The sequence below is a fragment of the Cupressus sempervirens genome, chromosome 11, assembly GCF_028749045.1.
Source record: "Cupressus sempervirens isolate cs-2001-9-10 chromosome 11, ASM2874904v1, whole genome shotgun sequence".
Classification (NCBI taxonomy): domain Eukaryota; kingdom Viridiplantae; phylum Streptophyta; class Pinopsida; order Cupressales; family Cupressaceae; genus Cupressus; species Cupressus sempervirens.
The window spans coordinates 637070110-637093773 of NC_143128.1; positions in this window are offsets into that span (position 1 = coordinate 637070110).

Genomic DNA, 23664 nt, shown 5'->3' on the forward strand with positions numbered 1-23664 from the left:
GAGTTATTTGGTTGACATTGAGTAGCTCAGTTAACATTGGACTTACATCACATAAACTATAAACTTGGTAAACACTGCACAACATAGTTTGTACTGGTAAACTTGGTATACACTGAGATGCACAGTTTACACTGGTGATCTTCATTGTAACTATAACTGCTTAGTAAACACTGCAATTTTTCCAAAGGACTTAGTAGCAACTATAGAACTTGGCAACAACTAAAATACTTGGAAAGTGCTATTATCTATATAATAAGCTTGGTAGCTATTTACAATATGAATAAGTGTGGTGACAAAAAAATTTATTAGCCATAACTAAATTCAAATAGTTTCTTGGATACCTTTATTCATCACCTTGTGATACTAGCTTGGTAGAGTATATTGTTTTTGAGATTTTTCAAAATTGATTTTGTAAGATATATATTTGTACATGGTAATGTTCTTTCTATTGGAAATATTTAGGATAAGTTAGATTACTGAGAGGGGAGGGGTGAATCAGTAATCTATAATTTTTTTTAAACAATTCAGCATTTTAACCATTCATCATTCATTCATCTAATCTACTGTATAAATGAAAGATCAAGAATTCATTGCACATGTACCCAGAGAATTGGTGACCCAGAAACCTTCCAAATAGAAAGTAAAACTGGGGTGGCGATGATGCCCACAAAAATTCAATACTACAACATAAAGTTGGCCTATTAAGGCTTACAATGATCACTTCTCATGATCTGCCCATTTAGGAGCAAGTAGGACTGCTAGATCCACCTTGTTAGAGGATTTACAAACATACAGTGAAGTATGCACTTTGTTAGGAGATTTACAAAAAGACTGTTAAGTCTACCCTATTAAAGGATTTATAAATTGATTCACCTATTAGAATGAAGCAGTGGATTTACTTACAACTATTTGCTAATAAGATCCTTTTTGCATTGATCACCTGATGTGATAGATATAACTTTTCTGCTCCTATGTTGACCTTGATGTATTCCTTTTACTCTGTTGTTGATTCACTCACTTATCTCAAAAATAGCAACACCTTCTTCACATGCAAACATCACTCTCTTCATACCCCTTATACTACAAATGATATCATACATTACATATATACCATTCCAATAGTTACAATTGCAAAGTCGGCCAAAACACAAGTGAACAACACATTACTGAGTTGGCTCAATAGTAAATAACTCGGGTTCATTGAACTAACTCAGTGACCTTCTGATACTCAGCATCCACTACATTACTCAACATCATCATGCACTTGGTAGGAGTAGAGGCTCAGTTCATACTAGCTACACAACATTGCTTGGAACTCAGTAACCATTGGTGACTCAGTAGATATAGTGTCACTCGGTAGAAACTAACTTCTTCGATTACCTTGCTATGCTCGGTGAACACTAATTCCTTCATTTACCTTTTTCACTTGGTAAACATTGATTCCTTTGTTTACCTTTTTCACTCAGTAAACACTGAGTCCTTTGTTTACCTTTTTCACTTGGTAAACACTGTTGAACTTCTCATTCACTCGGTATCCTTTGGAATGCTCGGTGAGAACTATTTACCTGCTGAACTTATAAGGTAACCGTTGAATGCTTGGTATACACTATAGACTAAGTGATGAGCTAGATAAGAATTAAAAATTGAATAAGTGTTTGCACTAATGAAAAATATATCATAATTCTAACAATCTCCCCCTTTGGCATTAGTGACAAAAATACTTATGAGCCAAAAATTATGTGCAAAATTTGACGTACTGATTTACATATATCTCCCCCATACAATATGCACAGAGTATTTACAAATATCTCTATCTTTACACATGGCTTCCTTATTTACATATATCTCCCCCCTTTTTGACAATAATGCCAAATTACACAATATGTATTTACATAGAGACACCAAAATGAGAGACAAACTCAGAGTGTACCTTGAGAATAAGAGCCAAAGTCTTATCCCAATTTTCTTGCAAAATTGTGCAGGTGGAGAGTGCTATTTGAACTTCAACTAAAAGTTTAATCACATGATTTGCAACTAAAAAATTGTTGTCATGGATCAATGTTTTGGAGTAGATAATGTGTTTCTATATTGTGTCCATGATAGGAAGGATCATATTCTGAATGTCAATCAAGGTAGACCTGATCCTTGCTTCTTCTCTCAACAATGTTGCCTACTTTTCTGACAAAAATTTGATTCTAAAATGATGGGATGAACTTGAATTGGAGTTAGGTTGCAGCATTTGGGCACTGACCTTCATATCCTCATCAATTTTATTCAATTTTTCTTTGATCTCCTTGGTGTACTCGGTAACATCACAAAGTTTGGCAAAAAGTGAAGTTACATTATTAAAGGAATTTTCAAGATTGGCCAAAATGGTGAACAATTCTACCTATTTTATTGCAATTTGTTGAGCAATGTGCCCAAGCACATTATTATCAAATTTCCTTTCAGCCTTTTCAATCAATTTTTCTTGACCAGAGGTGTCCTCATTGAATTTATTTACAACCTCTTCTAACTGAATCAAAATATGTTAAGTAGAATCTACTTCAACACCTATAGCATCTGTAATTATATTTTTTGAGTTCTCAATTATTCTGTATTCCTTATCCCTTTCAAACCTTAACTACTTCTGTGTAGCTTTCATCTCTATTAGTTGACTAGCAAATCTCATCTCTTCAATGGTAGCATTTTCATAGTCAATCTTTGGAATCACTATCTCTATGTCTAAGTCAATATCTTTTTGAATTTCCTTTCCAGTGATTAGACGTCTTAATGGATGCTTTTGTTTGACTTTTGTGATGACTGGTTTGACCTTAGGAATAGAAACAATAGTGGAGATGGAAGGACTAGCAGTAAAACTTGGGATAGGACTTGAGGATTGAATGCTAATAGAAGTATTTATTAGATAAAAAATTGGAATACTTCCCAAAAATGATGATACACTTAGTATAGTAGCATCTGAACTAATTGGATTTGAAGTAGATGTAGATAATGCTGACAAAATTGTAGAACAAGCTAGAACTGACAAAATTGTGGAACAAGCTGGAACTGACAAAATTGTAGAACAAGCTGGAACTAACAAAATTGTAGAACAAGCTGGAACTGACAAAATTATAGAACTTACTATTATATCGACTGATGATGATGGAGTTGAGGAGGCTGGCTCAGTAGCTCAAGAAGAGGGCTACAGCTCGGTAGATGAAGTGGTAGACACTTCCATTGATGATACCTAGAGCTGTGATGTGGCAGGTGCAGATGATAAATCTGATGTAGATGCTATCAAACCTGCTGAAGCTGACTCCAACCTTGATGATGTGATAGTTTTAGGTAGAGAGTGAGGAAGGGATGCAATAACTGCTACTGCAATTTTTACTAGATCGTCTTCCACCTTATCTTCCTCTTCAACTTCTTCCTCCATTCCTTCTTCCTCCTTGTCTTCTTCCATTAATGCATGCAACTCTCCTGGTGAGACTATGTTGGATGGAGTGCCATTATCATCACTATCACTGTTGTCATCATCCTTGATGTCTATTGGGTCTTCACTAGACTTATGCAGATGATAGATGTTTTTCCACATGTTTGTTGCATCATTTACAACATGTTGAATGTCTTTGATTAAAATCAAATAGGTGTAAAATATGATCATGGTTTTTATTTCAGTCTTTATTTCTACTCCAGTGAGACTTGGTCTAAGATTCCTTAGAGATTGCTCATAGATGTCTTTTACCATTTGTGTGGCTGACTCCCATCTTAGTTGCAATATCTCCAGTAGTTCTTTTGAGATTTGAGAGGCAAGCTGGTCTGGGGAGTATTTCCATTTACCCATCTTGGAGAGTACCAGTTCCTCAATCTGCATTTTCTCAGCATCTATTCTTGTTTCAAATTTCAATGCCTTGAAATTGGTGATGCCTGCTCCTTCCAATTATTTGAGCCTTTCCTCAAATGTGGGTGGAGGCATGACCAGTATAGGTTCCTCTTTTCCTTTTCTGGCTCTTCTGGTGAATACTGCAGTAGGCTTCTTCTTAGGTTTGGTAATGATTGCCTTACCTTTCTTCTTTGGAGTTTCTTCTTCAGATTCTTGTTCATCTTTTCCTTCTTCTCCTCCTTCTTCACCATCTTCTTCGTCCTCACCTTTTCCTTGTATTAGCATGAGAGGGCCGGTTGTAGTTTTCAATTTAGCTATCTTCCTCTTGCCTTTACTTATGGCCTATGGTAGCTTGATTTCAAGCTCAATTCTAGCCTTGGTTTCATCATAAGTTCCAAAGACAGGGATGCTAGGAATAGCTAGTTCATTCACTAGTGCCTCAATGATGTCTCTTGCTTCATCAATATTTAATTCATAAGGCAATGGTTTTACCCATGCCACTCGGGGTATGACTGCCTATATGTACACTTTATCACAGTCAACCATGAAACATATATCATCTTTATAATCCTCAACAAGCTTAGGAGGAATTCTGAACCTCTTATTCATCCTCTCCTCGAAGTCTTCAAAATAGTTATCCATGACTTTGTCAAAATTTTCACCCATTTCTGCTATAAACTCATTAATCTGATATAGAATTGGAATGTATTTTCTCCATACTACTGTTCCTTTTGATGGAAAGAATTTTTGCACATAAAAGAACAAGAAAATTAACAATGAGCCAAATTTACAAGGGCTATTCTTTGAAGTCCTAATACTTTCCATATTCTTGTTTAATTATTTCAATAGTAAGTCTGCCAAGTCATATTCCAAATTTTTCTTTACTATCTTAAATGCTAAATCCATAGCCTCACACGGTACACTATTCAATCTTCTGAAACTATATAGTTTATATGCAATTACATGAATGCCAAACCTGAGTTCCATATCAAATATATTATTAAGCTTCAGTCCTCTTCCATCCCATTCTACTAGGGTTTTCTTCTGCAACTCATCCCGACCTAGGGTTTTAGTGGTTTTGGTTTTTTTAAGCATAGGAAAACCCATGATCTTATGAATCATCTTCTTGGTTATCAATACGGGTTGCTCCAACCACAACTAACCATTATGTACATGGCTGAAAACATATCTCACCCATTTAACTTGGAAATTCCTTGGTAGGTGTGGAATGCGAGTCAAGCCTTTTTCTTCTAAGTGTTTATGCTCAAGTTTTAGGGCTCCATCAACACATAATTATCCTAGGGCATTGTCCATATCTAATGTACCAATTTCTTGAATAGTGCATTTGAAATGAGTGTAAATGTCATTAACGAGAAGTACCTTAAGTGGAATTTATGATTGAGCTCCGTGTGGGTCAAGTGATTCAGCAATTGCGGGCACTAGTTTGAATTTTGGGGCTTTCCATTTGACTCCTTTCACGAGCATTTCAGAACCCCTTTTCGCCTTGTTGGTGCTGGTGCTTTTAGATGCCATTGCTGCTCAGTGGATGATAAATTCTTCAAACAAATTCTTTGCAGGAAATTTGCTTCAAATTTTTTGGAATCACTAGCATGTAACTAGAAATCTTTTAGCTCTGAGTATTCTTAAGTTGCAGTAAAAAATGAAATTGAATTCTACCCTTTTGATGGAAATACTGTCATTAATGCTTAGTACAAAGGTAGATGAGATGACATAGTGCTTGCCAGTCTATCATCGATCTACTTGGTAAAACCTTACAACTCGGTGATTGAAAAAAATCTTTAATATTCTCGACCTAGCTCGATAAGGTCTTTAGCCAACCTTTCTTGGTAGATGCAACATGGTGAATGATAAGTTTTCTTTGATCCTTGTATCTGAAATACTGATTTTATCATTTGCACTCTTTCACTCTGGAACTGCTTAAGATATGGCTAGAAGATGCAATTCTTGATTCTTCTTAAATCTAATTGGAAATGGTGGAGTCACCCACTTCTTGAGTGACATGACCATTATTTGAACTGTCTTTCTCGGTAGATTTAGGAATCCACTGTTGTCTTATCCGCTTTCGAATGTTATTAGCTTTAGCTTTCTTTTCATCTTCAATTCTTCCAATATTCATGCAATTCTTGGCTATATGACGAAGTTCAGTACATGTGTAACATCTTATGGTTGTATCCTTCTTTCTTAGGTGATGTCTTGCACAATTTATCCCAATGTGTCCATATTGTCCACAATAGTGACACCTGCACCAAATATTGTAGTCCCAACCAAATATTGTTTTGATAATTTGTTCTGTTGGATTGAATGTTTTTTATTTGCATTCAGATGCCTTGTGACCTTGTTTCTTGCATTTGTGACATTTGCCTTCAAATTTTTCTTTTTCTTTGTATTCATTAGCTTTGTGACCATGCTGATTGTAGTTGGACCATTTACCATTGAATTTTTCCTTTTCATTACTCCAACATTTGTTTGATGACCTATCTTGCCACATTGATTGCAAGTGGGTCTTTGATTCCTTTGTGCACCTTGTTTGGAGGTTTCACCTTCTTCCTTATATCCAAGACCAGTTTTACCCTTTTGTTTATGAAGATTCTGCTCATTTTGTTGATTCAATTGATTCATGTCTACTTGAGATTTCATCATTCTTTCATTGACTTGCTTTTCAACATTTAGGTTATTTTCCAAACTTTCATTGATTTGTCTTTCAAATCTCAGATCACTTTGTAAGCTTGCATTGATTTGTCTTTCAATGATTAAATCATTTCTCAAACTTTCATTCTCAGATCTTAGATTCATAATTTCTTCATTTGCATTAGATAGTTGACCTACAAGATCTTCATGCTAAAGTGATTGATTATTTCTTGCCTCTAAGTCTTCATTTGCCTTATTTCTTTGTTCCAAAACTTCACATAGCCTAATTGATTGGATTTCTTGTTCTCTTTTAATCTTTCTTACTTCTTCCTATAGAGAACCATTCTTTGCTAGGAGTTCCTTGATTGCTTCATTAGCTTCAATTGAACTGCTTGATGGTAAAAGGTCTTCAATGTTTTCTTCCGCATACTGATGATCATTCATTTGTCTTGCAAGTTCCTTTCTTCTTTTTAGAGATTGAGAAAGATGTTCCTTTGCTTCTATGAGTTGAGATATGGCCATTTCCAAATCTAGCTTTTTATTTTCAATAGACTTGTCAAGTCTGAATATCTCCATGGTCCTTGATCTTTGCTCAAGCTGTCAAACTTTATCCTGAGAACCACAAAGCTCTGATACCAATTGTTGGAAATATTCAAGATAAGACAAATTAATGAATGGGGAGGGGTGAATCAGTAATCTATAAAACTTTTTAAATAATTTAGAATTTTAACCATTCATCATTCATTCATCTAATCTACTGCATAAATGAAAGATCAAGCATTCATTACACATATACCTAGAGATTTGGTGACCCAGAAACCTTCCAAATAGAAAGTAAAACTAGGGTGGGGATGATGCCCACAAAAATTCAATACTATAGCATAAAGTTGGCCTTTTAAGGCTTATAATGATCACTTCTAGTGATCTTCCCTGTTAGGAGCAAGTAGGACTGCTAGAGCCACCTTGTTAGAGGATTTACAAACATACAGTGAAGTATGCACTTTGTTAGGAGATTTACAAAAAGACTATTAAGTCTACCCTGTTAAAGGATTTATAAATTGATTCACCTATTAGGATGAAGTAGTGAATCTACTTACAACTATTTTCTAATAAGATCCTTTTTGCATTGATCACCTGATGTGATAGATATAACTTTTCTGCTCCTATGTTGACCTAACTGTATTCCTTTTACTCTACTGCTGAGTCGGCTCAATAGTAAATAACTCGGGTTCACTGAACTGACTCGATGACCTTCTGATACTCGACATCCACTACATTACTTGGCATCATCATGCACTTGGTAGGAGTAGAGGCTCAGTTTATACTAGCCACGCAACATTTCTTGGAACTCAGTAACCATTGGTGACTTGGTAGATATAGTGTCACTCAGTAGAAACTAACTTCTTCGATTACCTTGTTGTGCTCGGTGAACATTGATTCCTTCATTTACCTTTTTCACTTGGTAAACATTGAGTCCTTTGTTTACTTTTTTCACTCAGTAAACACTGAGTCCTTTATTTACCTTTTTCACTTGGTAAACACTGCTGAACTTCTCATTCACTCAGTATCCTCTGGAATGCTCGGTGAGAATTGTTTACCTGTTGAACTTATAAGGAAACCACTAAATGCTCGATATACACTGTAGACTAAGTGATGAGCTATATAAGCATTCAAAATTGAATAAGTGTTTGCACTAATGACAAATATATCATAATTCCAACACTTTCATACACTATACTATACATCTTCTTGCTATATAGAACATATACTTACTGTACATATCTTTCTCCCCCATTTTTTTTACAACTTATTACATTTTCTCCCCCATAAATTCTTACATATTTTTCCATCTACCTCCTCCTATACATCTTATTCATAGTATATACTCCCCTATACATATATCTTTCTCCCCCTTTTTGACATTAATGTGAAAGATTTATTCTATTTATTTACATAGTAACGCCAAAATGAGATAAGAATTATGAGTGTACCTTGAGTATGATAGCCAAAGTTTTATCCCTATTGTCTTGCAAGACCTTACATGTGTGAAGTGCAATCTATACTTATGGTGACAACTCTATCATGTGATCTATTATGGAGAAGTTGTTGTCATGGATAAGAGTTTTAGAATGTGCAATATGTTTTTGTAGTGCATCCATGTTGGGAAGGATCATAATCTATATATCTACCAATGTAGATTTGATCCTTGCTTCTTCTCTAAGCAATTCTGCTTGCATATCTATCAAGAACCTTATCTTCTTGAAGTGTGCAAAAATTTGGACTAGGGTCAAGTTGCAACTGTTGAGTGCTTCACTTAAGATCTTCATCTATTTTGGAAAATTTGTCCTTTATTTACTTGGTAAAATTAGAGACATCACATAGCTTACCAAAAAGTGATGACACATTTGTCCAAGATGTTTCCAGAGAACCCAAAATTGCAAAAAGTTCTACTTGATAGATAGCTATTTGTTGAGCAATTTTCTCCAACACATTATTATCACACTTCTTTTCTACCTTCTGCACTAGCTTATCCTACCTATTAGTATCTTCCTTAAACTTTTGAACTACCTCTACTAGCTGATACAAGATTAGTTGTGAAGAATCAACCTCAATGCCTATGGCCTCTGCCAAAATGTTCTTTGCATCCCCAATAATTTTGAATTTTTTATCTCTTTCCTCTCTTAACCTTTTTTGTTTGGCTTTCTTCTAGAGAAGTTCAACATGTGTCTACATTTGGTCTAGATTAAGCTTGGAGATGTCCCAATTAGGGATTACAATTTCCTCATCTAGGTCTATTTCTTCCTCCATCTCTTTTCCTTTACCCAAAATTGTTGTGCTCGGTTGAGCCTTGGTCTCAACTATCCTTGCATTTATTTCTTGTGTGCCTAAAATAGAAATAATTGTAGACATACTAGGACTAGCTATAAAAATTGATATTGTGCTTATTGAAGGAATACTAAAAGACTTACCCAAAGTATCCAAAATTGATGTAACAATCATAGATATGTCCAAAACTAATGTGCTCAAAGCTGATGTAGCCAACTTGGTAGAAGAGGGATGAGTATGCAACTTAGTAGATGAAGTGGAGTTTACTTCAGTCAATGATGTGTTGAGCTGAATTGGAGCAAGGAGTGATTGGATGTTTGTATTCATACTAGTAGTCACAATCAATCCTATTGGGGTTATCTCTACACTTGATGTTGTCATTGGTTTTCTTGGAGAGTGAGGAAGTGAGGCAATGACTGCTACAACTATCTTAACTAGATCAATTTCCTCATCATGTTGTGTTGCTTCCTCAATAGCCTCTTGCCTTGTTCCACTTCATCATTAATGTTGTCAAAATGAGTTGCTTCTTCAACATTTTCCTCTTCATCTTTCTCCTCTTTATCATCATCATCACCATCTTTTACACCAATGGGATAATCACTCAGTTTATGTAAAAGATAGACATTTTCCATGTGTTTGTTGCATTCCTTACAACATGCTCAATGTATTTCACCAGAATTAGACAAGTGTTGAATTTTAGAGTCAATTTTTCTTTATTATTCTTTAGTAACTCTTTTACCTCTACATCTGATATGCTCAATATAAGTTGCCTCAGAGTTTTTCCATAGATGTCTTTGATAGTTTGTATGAAAATTCCCATCTTGGCTTATTTTCTCCAACAAAACATTAGGAATCTGAGAAGCAAGTTGGTCTGGTGAATATTTCAATTTACCCATTTTTTCCATCACCAAATCTTCTATTTTCTTATGCTCTTTAGCTAATCTGATTTCATACTTTAATTCCTTAAAGTTCATTATATCGACTCCAACTTCCAGATCTTTCAATCTATCTTGGAAGGTGGGTGTAGGTTTTTTGAATATAACATCTCCTCCTTCCTTATCAAATTTCTTCTTGGAGGATCTTCTTGTAAATACTATAGTGGATGACTTTGGCACGTTGGTGATAATTACCTTGCCCTTCTTCCTTAATGTTTCTTCTTCCTCATATTCTTCCACATGCTCTACTTCCTCATCCTCACCTTTTCTTCAGTCAACAAAAGGGTAGAATTTGTTTTTAGTTTAGTAATTATTTTCTTTCCTTTGTTAACTAACTGAGGGAGCTTTATTTCTTGTTCTATCCTGGCTTTTGCTTCATCATATGCACCAAAATATGTAGCCTTAGGATCAACTGGTTCATTAACAAGTTCCTCAATGATATCTTTAGTTTCATCAATATTAACCTCATATCTAAGAGGTTTCACCCATGCTATTCTAGGCCTAACTACCGGAATCACTATCCACCATGAAACACACATCATCCTTATAATCTTCAACAAGTTTCTTGGGGATTCAATATCTATTGTTCATTTTCTCCATGAATGCATAAAAATAGTTGTCCATAATACTATTATAGTTCTCACCCATCTCAGCAATATACTCATTGATCTGATAAAGTACAGGCACATCTTTTCTCCAAAAAATAGTGCCTTTTGAAGGGAAGAATTTTTGAACATTAAAGAATAAAAAAGTTAGCAGGGACCCAAACTTACACAGGTTATTCTTTGATGTCTTGATGCTTTCCATATTCTTGTTGAACTATCTCAATAGCAGCTTGAGAAGGTCAAAAGATAAATTTTTCTTTACTACCTTGTATGCAAGGTCAATTGCTTCACATGATACACTATTTAACCTACTCAAACTATAAATCTTGTGTGCAATGATATGCATTCTACATTTCAACTCTTTTTTTGTCACACTACTAATCTTCATTCCTCTATCATCCCATTCTACTAGGGTTTTCTTTTCTAGTTTAGCCTAACCTATGGTTTTGGTTGTTTTAGCTTTGGCTAACATTGGGAGACTAGTGATTCAATGAATCATCTTCTTTGTGATCAATACTAGTTGCTCCAACCACAACTTCCCATTATGCACTTGACTAAGGATAAACCTAATCCATTTTACTTAAATTCACAAGGCATGTGAGGGATGTGAGTTAACCCTGTAGTTTCTAGGTGTTGGTGCTTGGGTTTCAAAACTCTATTTACACATAGTTTATCTAGGGCATCATCCATTTTCCAAAATGCTAATCTCTTGAATAACACATTTAAAGTGAGTGCAAATATCACTGATCAATAGTACTTTTGGAGGGATTTGAGACTACGCTCTATTCAGATCAAGGATTTTAGCAATTACAGGAGTGAGCTTGAATTCCAGTGCCTTCCATTCCACTCCACAAACCAACATATCTGATCCTTACTTTGCCTTTTTGTTGGATGATATCTTCACTCAGTAGGATTTTAGAAATTAAAAATCTTCATTGACAATTCACTCAAATCACTTAGATGCTCTGAAGATCACACTTTGCAATAGCTCTTGAGAATTTCACAGTAAGAATGACTTTGATTTCATGCCTTTTATCAAAAAATTTCCATAAATGCTTTAGTACAAAAGGTAGATCAATTAACATCATGTTGATAGACTATCATCCACTTCTTTGCATTGAACACTTGGCAAAGTCTTCATGACTTGGTAACCATATGCATCTTCATTACTCCTGACCTCACTTGGTAGAGTCTATGTCCCATCCTCACTCAGTAGAGAAGGTAACTCGATAGACACTAGCACCCTTTTACTTCATGATCCCTTTGTATCCTGGACACAAATTTGGATCATTTTGTTCTTTCAATCTGGGACTATTTTGAATTTTTTCTTTGGTAGCATAGTCCTAGTTTCTCCTTTCAGAAGCTAAGTAGAAATAGTGGAGTCACATAATTCTTGAGTGACTTGATCACCATTTCTTAGACTTGTATTCTTAGTAGACTTTAGAACCCATTGCTATCTCATCTATTTTTAGATGTTATCAACTTTTTCCTTCTTCTCATCTTCAATTCTACCAATATTCATGTAGTTTTTGGCAAGATGACTAGGTTCTATACAAATTAAACATCTTTAGTGGTATCTCTTTTCCTCAAATGATGCTTTACATAATTCATTCCAATGTGTCCAAATTCTCCACAATAATGACATTTGCACTGAGTGTTGTAGTCCCAACCAAATATGGCTTTCACAATCTGCTCTGTTGGATAAGATATCTTGGTTTTGCATTATAATGACTTGATTCCATGTTTATTACATTTGTGACATTTTCCTTTAGATCTTGGTTTCTCTTTGCATTCATTAGCCTTATGATCATGTTGATTGTAATTGTAGCACTTTCCATTGAATTTTGCTTTTTTATTGCTTCAACATTTGTTTGAAGTATGACCTATCTTACCACAATGATTGCAAGTATGTCTTTGATTCTTTTGAGCTCCTTGCTTGGATGATTCTCCTTCTTTTGTATATCCAATTCCTACTTTTCCTTTTTTTCTATAGAAAATTTTCTCATTTAATTGATTCATGTCTGCTTGGGATTTCATCAATGTTCATTGATTTGCCTTTCAAAGTTTAGATCATTTTGTAATCTTTCATTTTCAGATTTTAGGCTCATGATTTCTTCATTTGCATTGGAGAGCTGATCAATAAGGTCTACTTGTTGAAGGGATCAGTTCTAGATTTCATTGTTCTTTATTTCTATCTCTTATTTTATCTTGTTCTTCTGCTCCATGACTTCACATAGCCTTACTGACTAAATTTCTTGTTCTCTTCTTAGCTTTTGTACTTCTTCTTGTAGGGAACCATTCTTTTCTAAGAGTTCTTTGATTGCTTCATTGGCTTCATCTTGATTACTTGAATGAATGTCTTTGACTTTTTCTTCAATGTAGAGATGATCATTCAATTGAATTGCAAATTATTTTCTTCTTTTCAGGGATTAAGAGAGTTGCTCCTTTTCTTTCTTGAGTTAGGCAATGGCTATTTCAAAATCTATCTTTTCATTATCAATGGCTTTGTCAAGCCTAAATATCTTCATTTCCTTAATCTTTGCTCAAGTTGTTAAGCTTTCCTTCTAAGAACCACAATGCTCTAATACCAATTTTTGGAAATATTCTTAACTAGGCTAAGTTACTAAGAGGGGAAGGGTGAATTAGTAACTTCTAAAAATTATAAAATTTCAACTCTTAATCCAACAACCCAATCAGCATTTAATTCATCACATATAATCTGATCTAATTGTATGCATAAGAAACTAAAAACATGAAAGTATTCATAACACTGTGACATAAAAAAATTGGTGACCTAGAAACCTTCCAAATAGAAAGTAAAACTAGGGAGGGGATGATACCCAAAAGCTTTAGTATTGCAGTATAAAGTTGGCCTGTTAAGGCTTACATTGATCACTTCTAATGATCTACCCTATTAGGAGCAATAAGGACTACTAGGTCCACCTTGTGAAAGGATTTACAAATATACAATAAAGTATGCACTCGATAAATAGATTTTGCAAAAGACTATTGAGTCTACCTTGTTAAATGATTTGACTAATCCACATATTATGATGAAATAGTAGTTGATCTTTGATTTGCAATTTGGTTTTCTGAATGAGATTCCTTTATGTACTAATCACCTTGCTATGGTGGATATATCTTAGTTGCTCCTTATACTATTGTAGCCTTTGTAATTCACTCTTTCTACTCTTCTTTTAATATTACATATGCATCATTACTACTCACATTGGATGTGATACAATACACTACATATATACCAATCTAGTTATACAAATTACAAAGTTATCCACTATACAAGTTTACACAAATGTTACAAAGTCAGCTCAAGTGTATACACTTAGGCTCTGAAGGCTGACTCGATAAAGTTCTAATACTCAACATCCACTATCAATGCTCGACATCATCATGAACTCAGTAGATGTAGAAGCCTAGTTCATACTTATCACTTCTAAGCAATCTTGAACTTGGTCTACACTAGTGACTTTGTAGATATTGTGAAACTCGCCATATAAACTAAATCAAGTGTTTACCACTACATAGCTTGGTAAACACTATCACCTCAAGCTTGGTATAAACTGAGTCACTTGGTTAACACTGAGTAGCTTAGTTAACACTAGACTTACATCACATAAACTATGAACTTGGTAAACACTACATAGCTCAATTTGTATTGATAAACTTGGCATACACTAAGATGCACATTTTACATTGCTAATCTTCACTATAATTGTAACTACTCGATAAACACTAGAATTTTTCCAAAGGAATCGATAGCAACTATAGAACTTAACAAAAACTACTTGGAAAACACTGTTAAATATAAAATAAGCTTGGTAGCTATTTACAATTTTAATAAGTGTGTGTTAGTAATAACAAACTTGACTAATATGTTAATAGATTTAGGGTCATGACCTTGTTGGATGAATCATACATCATATCGAGTAGGTCAATAATGTGCACTTGTTCTAAGGGATCTAAATCATGAGGTAGAACATACAACTAAACCATTATCTCTTCTTCTTACTCTTCTACTTCTTATGGGAAGAAGTATAGGAAAATCTCTTAGAAGGAAAAATCATTGTGTGCTTCTTCTATATTATTGTTTTGTGTGGAGGAAATAGGCTTGTTTCCTTGATTTGAAGATGTGATCACAATACTGGTGGAGTCTATGCCAAAGTTAGGCTCTTGTTCTCTTATATTCTTTAAAGTTAGTATGTGTATGAAGTCACATTATTTATCCTAGATAGATGAACCTTCTAAAAAGAAATCCCATTCCCATTTGGTTAAATCATCACTATCACTACTTAGTGATGACAAATTACAGTCATCAGTTAGTAAAGGCTTAGTTGTGATTAAGAGATTCAAGAGAGACATTTTGACTACCTCTCACTCTTTTGTGATGGGATCCATGTTTACTTGGGTCTTGGACACCCAAATTGACTTAGTAGATGTTGTACCTATTTTTTTGGTGGATGTGTTCTTAAGACATTGAGGCAAGTCCTCAAACTATTTCTTAGAATAGTTCAAACCAATCTTGAGTCTATTAGGTCTAAAAATGACCATTAAATGTTCTATTATTCTATTTTCTTAACCAAGGGATCCTATCCCACCATATCCTATTGTTTTCTTAGTTCTTAGAATTTATCATGGAGGTGACAAGAAATGTCAACATTTTGAACTTGTTTGTTTTCATCATCTTATAGAGAGTCATTTTGGGATGACTTCTCCTCCCTCACAAAGTGTTCATTTTATACTATCAGATATTTGTTTGGCCTACCATGTGACATGGGGTATATGGGTAGATCAAATAGGGATACAAAGTAGTCACCTCCACTTTTAGGTCCAATGTCATGTTTTCTTTAAAACTCTTTCATTAGCCCATCCTTGTATCTATAATACAACTATTTGCACTCATGTTTTAGAAATGCATTTTTATTTGAAGAATAAGAATAACCTACTATCTCCTTTTTCTTAGTCATTTTAATCAAGTGGCTATTCACATTATTGGCTTTGGCCTAGCCTTCCTTTGGTGAAGTATGATAATATGATTAGTTAGAAAAGCCAAAGTTGTCATTGCACCAAAATATCAACCTCCCAATGCCTAATACAACCAATAGTCTTATAGAACCATGAGAGGTGGTCAATCCATATCATGAACCATGTGAAGGATTCTATTACACTAAAAAAATCCCCTTCCCAATATCACTCACTATGGCCTATGGAATTCAAACCTACGACCAAGCTTTGGTGCCAATTGTTAGAAAGGCTAGATTTTTTTGTTACATTAAAAGATCAACTTGTCAATGACTAATACAACTATTGAGAAAAAATTATACACCCTTGCTTGAGGTATAACCCTGAAGCAACCTTGTGTAACATAGAAATGACTTCAAAGTGTGGGACTTGCACTCAGAGGCTGAATCTCTGGAGAAGGCCGACTTCCTTACTATCAAGGTGCACCTACACTACTATTGGGAAGGGAAAGGGAGACAAAAATTGAAAGAAAATGCAGAAAGGGAAGGGGAGGTGATGCACTAGGATAGAACTAGGGTTACATCTTTGCCCAAAACTACACAAAACATGAATGAGATACCCAAATAAATAGATCTTGACTCTATTCTACCCTCTTAGAACTCACATGCAGGTTTGGAGTTAACTAAATGCTAAAAGGAAAGACATCTTCATAGTGTAGAAATCATCAATGGATTAAACAGAACATATAACTCTAAGAAGTAGGAAAGAAACATTCAAAATAAGGCATGATACATGCACAAATTATAAATGGAAAGAAGAGGTAGTAAATAGAGCTATTTCATTAATGGAAGGAAAAATTTGTAAAGCACAATGCTAATACCAAAATATAGATAGAGAAGAACCCCAAAGAAAAAATTTACAAAAATCTTTATAGAGTTTAAGCATAACTCATATTTAACTATGGAGTTCAAACCCCAACAAGGTGGAGTTGAGTTGCAAAGGAGAGCAATAAATGAGAATCAAAATGAAATTTAATCATGAAGTGCAATCTAATGCTCGAACTGAAAGGAAGAGAAAAAAATGAGTGCACCCAACTATAAGATATCAAATCACTAAAATCTAATCATATTATGCATTAAAGAGGTGTGGAGGGAATTGATGTCATGGAAAAAGGTCCCAAGAAGTTGCTCAACATTGAAGAACTATCCCTAATGGCATGAAATGGCCACAATAAGATGATTCATGTCATTGGAGAAAAATGTGGGGAGGGATAATAGGATGTGTTATCCACCTATAACATGTAGGGTTGACTATGGGGGGAATCTGGTTTCCCAAAAATTAATATTGAACATCAAGATAGATCTTCTCTAAAAATGAATGGCCCAAATGTGAGAGAATCTCCCCTAATGACATATTAAGTTGCCACCATTGATGTAGATCTTCTACTTGAGGTGGATAGATGAGATGCTATGAAGAAGCCCCCAAGGTGCATCAAATCTAATGGTTGTCATACAATTTCAAGCTCTAGAGCCTCATGAAGACTCCATAATATGAAGAAACTCCAAAATGGTGACACTTGGTAACATCTCACACTTTCATGAGATAACAAAGCCATCCCATAAAAACATGTGGGTTGTTCATGTGCTTTGCTATTTGAAACAATGGATGGAAATATTTTAATCTTCCATTGAATCTCTATCACCAATCTATGTGTGTGCATGTTGGTCTAACTTAAGTATCAAAGATGGGACCCTCTACCATGTGGTGCAATTCTAGACTTTAGAGCCTTGTAGATACTCTGCAACATAAAGAAACACTAGAATGATGATGCGTGGTGGAATCTTGTGTGCATGTGCATGGAACTCTAGACCTTACTAGTAGCTGATATGGAAGTATGTGGACTAATTGTAAAAAACAAGACTCTATCACCTACAAACCCACTAGAGTTGAACAGGCACACATGGACAAATCAGCATCATCATAACTCTACTAACCGTGGACCCAAAAAGCCAACTTTTCTAGAGCACTTATCATACATGGTACAATCTTTCATTTTTGTGAGGATAAGAAGCGATATTGTGAAAACATGTGAGTCATTGATCCTTCACCACATGGTACAATTCTTGGTCTTGGAGCCTCAAGAAAGAATTATAGTGTAAGCAAATACCACAATGGTAATGCATGGAAGCATCTTGCACTTTTGAGAAGATGGGTAGATAGCTCACAAAAACATGAGAGCTATTGGATCTTGTAGCATGAGTCACCTAACCAAGAAAAAACCTAGTCAACTTAGTTGATGAAGATACCAAGCCAACACAAAATGTTAGCCACTGACCTTAGTGATGCTAACCCATTGCAAAGAACTTATCCCATTGAAGGTTTCTCTTATCAAATATTAGTGATGGGTTGAATGGAGGGAAAAAATGGCCAACATCCTTGGTGACTCAGAGGGGATGCTTGTCTGCTAAGCATAGATCAATGGCCTTAAGAAATCCATTGGGCATGGAGTCACCAAAAGAACAAGATATCATTGCACCTACAACTTCATAAAATTCTACTTCTGCAAACCACAAAACTACAAAAATTGCTATATCTAGGAAGGAATAGTTGTGCTCATGAAATTCTTAGAAAGAAAGAAACATCTAACCTACTATGTACAAGTATTTAGAAACAAAATAAATCAAAAAAATCCATTGACTTTCTTGTTGAATTAGCTGCCCCTTCATACAAGTTGATTTCTTCTCCTATGTGCATAGGCAACCAAATGAATAAACAAGTATGAGAAGCATATGGCTGCATGGAGTTCCTTCTTCCTAATGTTGAATACAATGAAGCTTTCTAGCACTAAGGCATTATCTTCTTGAGGAAGACATGCTTAATCCTTCTTGTATCTTCACCCTCATGCTCTAAAATAAGCGTGATTGGGGGAAACTTGAATTGTTGTAGAGCTAGATGCCTGATTGGGCATTCTCTTGATGGCATTGTGTCCAAGGAATCATCTTTGACCACATTATGCTTTGCAACCTCCAAATCCTTATGGCCAACAAGGGTTGGCTCTAGTGTTATGGCTAGTGATGTGTGTGTTTCTTCATATTCTGGCTGCAACATATGTTCCTCCTCTAGCCCATGTGAATCCTTGCAAACAAGGGGTTGCACCTCCTACACATGTGTAGGATCTTTTGATGTGGAAGAAAGAGAAGGTTTCATCTCCTGTGATGTTTCTTTTGTAGTAGGCAACATGCTCATTAGCTTTACTTTTAGTTCATTCTCATGCATTTCTTTTTGTGCATCTAACTCTCTTGCAAGAATTACCTCATGCTCTTGTTGTTGAGCTTCCAACCTCTTTGCAAGCTCTACCTCAAACTTTTTTCATTGTGCTTCTAGCTACTACAACAATATCTCTCCCTCTGGAGTGTGTACAATAACTTGTACCTCATGTACTTGGGGTAGCCTAGGCAATGTTTCTTTCTCCACCATATCATGGAAAACCTCTTATTGCAACACATGGTATGGTTTTTCTTCCTTTTGTAGCAAGCCATCAAGTTCCACCCTAGGCTCAAAAACCAAATTTTTTTCATCAAGAACAAGAACAACCTCATTGTTCTTTCCCTCCTTGACCCCTTGCCACAACACATACTTTTCAATTGGCAACTTCTCTTTTAGTGTCTCTAATGTGGGAAAAGATATATCCACTTGTTCATTAACAAAAAAGAAGGGAAAATAGTCATTTTGGGGCACACCATCACTAATTATCATGTGGGGGTACTTGAAGTGTAAGTTGAGGTTTAGGGGAGCTTGAAATGGAAATTTGAGGAGGGTTAATTTGTCTAAAGCTAGTAAATCTACACCTTGGAGATTCTTGAGTTTCAACTTCTTGAATTAGGGCAAGCTTGAGTCTTGCATCCTCAATTTTCTTCTTTTTTAATTCCTTCTCCTTCTACAACCCAAGGAGGACCTATTGAACCTCATTGAGAATATCAAATGCCCCAAACACTATGGTGTAAACATAAGGGTCATTCTTACATCTCCTTATCATCATGAGACTCCATAAGACAAGAAGTCATAAGGATCAAAACATAGGAAAAATTCCCACAATCTGTATCTAGGTATGGATTCTCAACATAGTTAGAAAACTTGGAAAGGTTAACAAACCTGCACCCCAAACCACAGGAGCACTCTTGAAGATCAAAAAGCTTTGAATTGAGGTTTGATTCGATCCTCCTCTTTTGCTGCTCCTAGAACTAATCAAGTTTGATAAACTTGGAAGGGGAAATTTTTACATATTCATGGCCATATATGACATGATGGGTCGAAGTAAAATTAGCCTCATGGTGATCTAAGTAATCATGCTAGTCATAACTAGGATATGGATGAGATAAAAGGTGGGAGGGATGAGGAATAGCCTCTTCAAGGGATCCATGATAAATAATTTAAGAAAACATCTTCATAGAAATCCTAGGGAAACATAAAAACTAAAAATTGTACCAACACTTGGTATGTTGAAACTAATAGATGCGTAGAGTCGCCATGGTGTTAAATAAGTACCTCTAAAGGCTTATTGCACTGAGAAAAACACCCAATTTCTCAGTGAATGGATCATAGACTGGATGACTAGTGGAATTATGAAGATGAATCTATGTCCCATTGGACTTTCCATAAATTTTTGACACAAAAGGCTACACCCTTGCTTGAGGTATGACCCTCAAGCGACCTTTTGTAACATGAAAATGACCTCCAAGTGTGAGACTTGCACTCTAAGGCCAAATCTCTAGAGAAGGCCAAATTCCTTACTATTAGGGTGCACCTAAACTTCTATTGGGAAGGGAAAGGGAGAAGGAAACTGAAAGAAAATGTAGAAAGGGAAAGGAAGGTGATGCACCAAGATAGAACTAGGGTTACAACTTTGTCCAAAACTACAAAAAACATGAATGAAATATCAAAATACATAGATATTGACTCTATTCTACCCTTTTAGAACTCACATGCAGGTTTAAAGTTAATTAAATGTTGAAAGAAAAGAAATCTTCATAGTGCAACAATCATCAACAAATTAAACACAACATACAACTCTAAGAAGTAGGAAAGAAACATTCAAAACAAGGCAAGATAAATGCACAAATTATGAATGGAAAGAACATGTAAGAAATAGAGTTATTTCATTAATGGAAAGGTCAAATAAGAATTACAGCATGAAGAAACTCCAAAATGGATATGTGTAGTAGCATCTCACATTTTCACAAAATGAGAAGACCATCTCACGAAAACATGTGGGCCATTGATGTAGATCTTCCCTTTATTTCTAGTGAATGACTAAGATGTAGTGAGGAGACCCCCAAGATGTGATAGATCCAATGACTATTGTGTGATTACAGGCTTCAGAGCTTCATGGAGACTCTTTAGTATGAAGAAATACCAGAGTTGCAACACTTGGTAGATCTCACACTTTCATGAGACAAAAAGACCATCTCATGAAAAAATGTGGGTCATTGATATATATCCTATTTATTTCCAGCAGATGGTTGAGATGCAATAAAGAGATTCTTCCCAATGAAGAAAGTGGATAGCACAAAGGGTGGGAACCCTTGCCACATGGCATAGTTCCAACTTTTGGAACCTCGTAGAGACACTGTGAGGTGAGGAAATGCTAAAAAGGTGATGCATGGTAGCATCACACTAGAAGTACATGGACCAATCATGGACAACAAAACTCTACCACTCACAGAGCCACAAAAGTTGAGCTGGCACACATGGATGAATCAACATTGACATAACTCTACTAATTGTGGATCCATAGAGCCAACTCGTTTGGAGCACTCATCATGCATGACACAATCTCACATTTTCATGAAGATGAGAAGGTATATAGAAAAAATATGAGGGTTGTTGATCCTTCACCATGTGGAGCAATTCTAGGCTTTGGAGTCTTGTAGAAGCATTGTGGACTGAGGAGATGCTAGAATAGTGACACTTGGCATCATCTTGTGCTTTCAGAAAGATGGGTAGATAGAACACAAAAACATGAGAGCCACTAGATCTCATAGTTGGAGTCAACCCAACCAAGAACAAACCAAGTTAGCTTGGTCAATAAAGAAACCAAGCCAATCTAAAATGTTAGTCACCAACCTACACAATATGTCAACCCTCTACAAAAAATCCAACCTACTCAAAATCTCTCGAATCGGTTATCAATGTCAAGCTGAATGGGGGCAAAAATAGCCAACAATAACCAATAGTCTTATAGAACCACAAGAGGTGATTAAGACATGTCATGAACCCTATGAGGGATGTTTGCCCATTGCCAACATGATCTCAAATATTCCTTTAAGAAAAAAATTAGTAGGATTATTATGGTAATCTTCTTAGTTATGGGGAACAAGTGCATTACAATATTGAATATTATCCAAATCCCCAGTGATAGTGATTTATTTTCTCATGTATGGAAACTTGAGGCATTGATGAAATGTTGAAGGGACAACTTGCATATCATGTATCCATGATCTTCCCAAAAGGATATTATTGGCTAAGTTAAGGTTTATGACTTGACAAATAGTTTCTTTAATGACAAGACTTACTTAGATAGGTAAAGTGACCATTCCTTTGGAAGATCGCTACTAATTGTGATAGGAATTTATAGTCATCTTCTTGGTTGGTTCAAAAAAATCCTCAAAATAACCCACTGCCCTCACTAGACTTAACATGTAATTATTCAAACCTACTCCCCCATCTACCAGGGCTCTTTTTACTTGGCTTTGGTTGATAAACACTTCAATGTGTAAGGGGAAGTTATAGGGATATGATGGTCACATATTATCTTGTTCTAAAAATGATATGCAGTGGGGAGTGACAAGGTTGCTAACCATGTTTTGGAACCAAATGACCTCTAGATCATTTGACACTATGGCTTTAGTTAGTAATTCCTTATGAGAGGGAGAAAAATGTAGTAGCTCAAAATGGATATATGTGAAGGAGTCTTAAGTAACTGATTTACCAAATTATATTTATTTGGGAGTGGACCTATGGTCACTGTATCTAAGCCACTTGTCATGCCTAATAATATTACCTTGGAGACCTACCCTCTAGTAATGATGTTGAGAAAATTCTCCTAGGAAGGTTTACTGACTATTATGACTTCAAAGATGTCATCATACCTCGACAACATAGTCATGGTATTGTCATAATTTTGGGCATGATTAACCCTATTATTAGAGTTCTAATAATATTTTTTCTAGTAAGACTCTCCCTTCTCATGATCCATTAAGGGAGTCTTGAAAGTATTATGATCTTTGTTTTAGCAAAGGTTATTGGCCAAGATGATCTTGTCATCAATGAGTCCCTTATTTATTCCTTTCAAGGCGTTGTAATTGTTGGTCAAGTCCCCATATTTCTATGGTAAGTAGAAATGTGGTTTTCATTCCACCAGGTTAGTTTGACCATTGGTTCATGTAGCCTAGAATTGGGAAATATGATACAATTATCCATAAGGAGAGCTTTCAAAGAACTCTCACAACATTCTTTGATAGGAGTAAGAACCTTTGGCTGGTTGGTTGCCCAATATTGCTTTGGTGTTAGAGTCTAGTTATAAGAGGTTTGTTGATTGGACATATTTGTTAGTGGCTTGCTATAGAAACATGATGCAATGTGGTTTTGTAAGTTTGGGCATGATCAGGGTGTGAATTTTGAAGGTTACTCATTGACATGGTGTGCCTCTATAATGACATCACTTTCCATGTACTTTTTATTATTCCTTTGCCAATTTCTAGGTTTTTGATGGAGTGATTAGTGGAATCATTGGTGTGGGAGGAGTTAT